Here is a 5,723-nt window from a genome sequence, read left to right as displayed (position 1 = left end):
ACCATCAAGGAATTGAGGGATGGAGGTGTGGTGATTCGCACCACACCCCCATTCAACTCTCCTATTTGGCCTGTGTAGAACAATGGGTCTTGGAAGATTACAGTGGATTGTTGTAAACATCTAGGTGGTTACTTCAATCACATCTGCTGTTATAGATGTGCATCATTGCTTGAGCAAATCAGCATATTCCCTGGTACCTTGCATGCAGCTGTTGATCTGGCAAACGCTTTTTTTCTCAATTGCTATTAGTAAAAATCACCAGAAAAGCTCTTTCCTAGTCCAGAAGTATGGCCTCTTCGATAATTTCTTATAATCAGTTGACTGAGGATGAGAAAAGTCAGGTCTGGTTTACAGATGGTTCTGAATGATATGCAAGCACCATCTGAAAGTAGATGGTGACAACACTGCAGCCCCATTCTTGGATGTCTCTGCAGGACAGTGGTGATGGGAAATCCTCCAAGTGGGAGGAACTTTGAGTAAGGAAACTAATCATTCATTTTACTTGGAAGGAGAACTAGCCAGAGGTACATTTACATATGGACTCATGTGCTACTGATAACAGTTTTGCTGGAATGTTAGTCAGAGTTCTCTAGATAAACAGAACCAATAGAAAAGATCTGTAACTATGTGATTTATAAAGGTGTCTCACACAAACATGGTAATGGAAGAGTCCAAAATCCATAGGGCAGGCTGTGAAGCTTGTAGCTAAGATGAAGGGTCTGGTCAAATTCCACAGGAGAGGCTTGCTGGTTGAAGAAGCGGTGAAAGAGACACTCTTCCTTAAAAGCTTTCAACTAATTGGATTATCTCATAGCTGATCACAGATGTAATCAGTCACAAATGCAATCAACATACTGGTGATTTAGTCCACCAGCCTTCTGGTTCATCAACCAACCATGAAATATCCTTGCAGCCATGGTCAGGACAGTTCTTTCCTAACCAGACAACTGGGCCTCATCATTTAGCCAAGTTGACACCAGAACCTATAGCATAACAGCCCACTGCTTCTCAACCTGGAAACTATACACATTACCCTGAAACACACAATTTCCAAATACAGCACAATAATAGACATATGTTTCACCTAACAATATTCAACTGTCTTGCATACAACCAGAAATGTGCTATGTCTCTTCAGAAAAGGGTGCATGTCCTTAGGTACCATTCACTCTTAAACTTCGTATCTTATGACTTTAATAGTATAACATGAAAAATACAATTTGTGTCATGTGATAAGAGGAAAACAAGATATTTACTTATGTAAAAATTCAAACATATTCATAACTAAACAGGGAGGAAGTGTTAATACCATCACAGTCCTCATTTTTTGTAACTGGTCATGTGGTCATAATTCATATTTATCACTACCTTCTTCAACTATCCATTCTATATTTTCTTTACCCAGAGCAAGCACTTCAGCTGGCCATGGCTCTTCCCCAGGTGGTGTGACCCAGACCTTCATTCCTGAAGTTTCTGGGCCATTGGTAGTCCTGCCTGGATTGGGTTCTTGCAGTTTTTCATTGACTCTAGTCACAGGGTATGATAGTATTAAAAGGCACTCTAGGGAATCTCCCATATTGCAGGAAAACTCTTCTTTAACTCTATTCTGTAGTGGAAGTTCTATTTCCCCTTGTAGTCCAGGAAAACTCTTCTTTAACTCCATTCTGTAGTGGAAGTTCTATTTCCCATTGTAGTCCAGATCAGACACCCCAGACAGAACAGTAATCCCCTTTTATGCCTGTTGATTCAATAGCATGAGAAGCCCAAAGTGGCCAGATGGCAATTTTAACTTCCAGTTCAATGGAATCATTATTGTGTCTCCTGGTATGAGCACTCTTTTTGGATCTGAGACCTGTATACCAGTACAGCTTAACGTTTCAGAGACAAGAAGCAAAAATTTTCCTAATGGATAACTAGTGATGATAATGAATGCTGCCACACCCGTTTCCACCCTTTGATTCCTGGACCTGTGAATCCTGGCTATGTGAGAAACAACACCATACAGTGGACACTGATTCAGAGCATGTACAGCCTCAGGAAGGACATTGTCCTATTCCTGCAAGGTGTTGCCACCTAGTTGGCACTGTAATAGGGTCTTCAAAAGGCCATTCTAACATTCTATTAACCAAGCTGCTTCTGGATGATGGAAAAAAATGGTAAGGCTAGAGAATTCCATGAGCATGTGCCATTCCTACACTTCTTTTACTACGAAGTGCGTTCCTTGATCAGAAGCAATGCTGTGTGGAATACCATGATGACGGATAAAGCATTCCATAAGTCCACATATGATAATTTTTTACACAACCATTGCATGCAGGGAATGCAAACCCACATCTGGAGTATGTGTCTATTCCAGTTGGAACAAATCATGGTTACTTCCATGATGGAAGTGGTCCAATGTAATCAAATTGCCACCAGGTAACAAATGGTGCCATTTCAGGAACTGAGTGTGGTTCTCTGCACCTGGCAGATTTGGCTCTCATCAGGGGCAGTAGCCAGGTCAACTTTGTGGAGTGGAAGTCCATGTTGCTGAGCCCATGCATAATCTCCATCCCTACCACCATGCCTACTTTGTTCATGAGTCCATTAGGGAAAGGCAAGAGGGGGTGAAGTAAGAGGAGGACTTGTATCCACAGGACAGGTCATCTTATCCACTTGATTATTAAAACCTTCCTCTGCTGAAAAGAATCTTTGATGAGCATTCACATGGGACACAAATATCTTCATGTTCTTTTCCCACTCAAAAAGGTCTAATCCACACGCCTCTTCCCAAGACCTCTTTGTCACCAGTTTTCCAATCATGGTCCTTCCAAGTCCCTGAAGATCAAGCCAAACTATTAGCAACAACCATGAGTCAGTATACAAACACACCTCTGGCCAATTCTTCTTCCAAGCAAATGAACAACCAAGTACATTGCTTGAAGTTCTACCAACAGAGGAATTACCTTCACCACTGTCCTTTAAGAACATCCCAGAATGGGGTTGTAGTGTTCTCCACTTCTGGGTGGACCCTATATATCATGCAGAACCATCTATAATCCATGCCTGAGTTTTCTCTTCCTCGGTCAACTAATAGTAAGTAATTTCCCAAGAGGCAATAACTCTTGTCTGGGAAAGAGGAGGTAATGTGGCAGAAGTGGGGGCCATGGAGATTTGGGTCATTTCCTCATGTAACTTACTTGTGCTTTCAAGATCTGCTTGAGCCCTAACTGTAATATACTGTTCCCAATTAATGGTGGAGTGCTGTTGTGCATGCCCAACTTTATAGCTTGGGGGGTCAGACAATACCCAGCTCATGATAGGCAACTCATGTCTCATGGTAACATGGTGGCCCATGGGTAAGTGTCCAGTATGTACTAAGACCCAGTAGCAGGCTAAAAGCTGTTTCTCAAAAGAGGAGTGGTTGTCTGCAGCAGATGGTAAGGTTTTTTTTCCAAAATCCTAAGGGTTTGCATTGTGGTTCTCCTACAGAGGCCTGCCAAAGCATTCAGACAGCCTCTCTATTTGCCACTGAAACTTCCAAGACTGTTGGATCTGCTGGATCATCTGGTCCTAGTGGCAGAGCAGCTTGCAAGCAGCCTGGACTTGTCATAGATCTTCTCTTGTTCTGATCCATACTCAAAACTGGCACTTTTTCTGGTCACTCACCAAATGGGCCAGAGTAGCACAACCAAATGGGGAATATGCAGTCTCCAAATTCCAACAAAGCCAACTAGACATTATGCCTCATTTTTGGTCATACTAGGGGTCAAGCAACACTTATCCTTCACCTTAGAAAGGATATCTCAACGTGTCCCATACCACTGGACACCTAGAAATTTCACTGATGTGGAAGTCCCTTGTATTTTTGTTGGATTTATCTCCCATCCCCTGACATGCAAATAATTTACAATAAGTTTAGAGTAGTTGCTACTTCTTGATACTAGGTCCAATCAGCATGATATCACCAATATAATGAACCAGTGTGATGTCTTGTGGGAGGAAGAAATGATCAAGGTCCCTGTAGACAAGATTGTGACATAAGGCTAGGGAGTTGATATACCCCTGAGGCAGGATAGTGTAGATATACTGCATATCTTTCCAGATGAATGCAAACTGTTTCTGATGGTCTGTACTGACAGTAATTGAGAAAAAAGCATTTTCCAGATAAATAACTGCATACCAGATATCAGGAGATGTGTTGATTTGCTCAAGCAATTATACCTCATCTGGAACAGCAGCTACAGATAGAGTCACTACCAAGTTAAGTTTGTGATAATTCACTGTCATCCTCTAAGTCCCCTTAGATAGACATAAGGAGTTTCCACAAATCTTTCCTGGATGTTCGAGACTGACTTTCTCTGAAATGGCTGGCTGGTTCCACATTTGGTTAAATCCTCAGATAGGACAATTTTCTCTGGAGTCTCTCTTTCTGGAGGCCGAGAATTTTCTGGAACTTCAATTTCTGTTGTTTTTTTTTTGTATCCAAGAGTTCAATTCTCAGCTTATCTCTTTCCTGTCACATTTCACTATAAGCTGCAAGGAGAAATCAGGCTACACTTTCCACATTCAAATTGGAAATCTTTTCTGCTAAATATCCAAGTTCATGACTTTTAAAATCTACCTTCCAGTCAAAGCCACTAGTTGATTTTGCCAGATTATCTGCCATTTTAAAACAAGGATCATCTTCCTTCCAGTGTATAATAACATACATCTTATTTCTGCCTAAGGCTTTATCAGAAATGTTTTTAGTGTCCACATCTCTGCCAACAGTCTTTTCAAAGCATTCTAGGCCTTCTCTATCAAGCTTTTCACAACTTCTCCAAAATCTTCCCCATATCCATTTTAAAAAGCCATTCCAACATGCTTTATATTTGCAAACTGCAGCAGCCCCCCAACTCAAGTTACCAAAACTTGTTCTAGTTTGCTGCCTGCTGGAATGCAATATACCAGAAATGGAATGGCTTTTAAAAAGGAGAATTTAATAAGCTGATAGTTTATAGTTCTAAGGCTGAAAAAGTGTCCCAATTAAAGCAAGTCTGTAGAAATGTCCAATCAAGGCATCCAGGAAAAGATACCTTGGTTCAAGAAGGCCAATGAAGTTAAAGTTTCTCTCTCAGCTGGAAGGGCACATGGTGAATATGGTGACATCTGTGGGTTTTCTCATGGCTCTACAAAAAGGGGGCTCTCTCCAAAATGTTTCCTGTTTTAAAGCATTCCAGTAAGCAACTCCACCTTCTGTGGGTGGAGACACACCTCCATGGAAATCATCTAATCAAAAGCTATGACCCACAACTGGGTGGGTCATATCTCCATGGAAACAATCAAAATGCTCCCACCCAGCACTACTGAATGAAGATTAAAGGACATGGCTTTTCTGGGGTCCACCAGAGATTCAAACTGACACACCCATGTTCTACTAGCCAATGCCACAAATGTCTGTGAGTCAGATTATTCCGACTGCTGATTTGAGTCTACAGTCCAGTATGATAATCACTCCTACCTTGTCCATGGTGATTAACCATTGCCACATGTCTTCTGTTAACTTGGAATCCAATCATCTCCATTGTGTTTACGGGTTCCAACTCAGTGACAGCAGGACCCATAGTAATATCTGACCTACAGAGTATGGCAACTACAGAGCTCTTCAAGGCTGATGTACCTAGTCTCATGAATTTATTTCACAAGGTTCTGGTGAAACATGTGTCCTCTGAATGTTACAACAATGTGTGAGCAGGTCTTCC

This window comes from Tamandua tetradactyla, chromosome X (assembly GCF_023851605.1).
Source record: "Tamandua tetradactyla isolate mTamTet1 chromosome X, mTamTet1.pri, whole genome shotgun sequence".
Lineage (NCBI taxonomy): Eukaryota > Metazoa > Chordata > Mammalia > Pilosa > Myrmecophagidae > Tamandua > Tamandua tetradactyla.
This window is presented reverse-complemented; position numbering follows the sequence as displayed.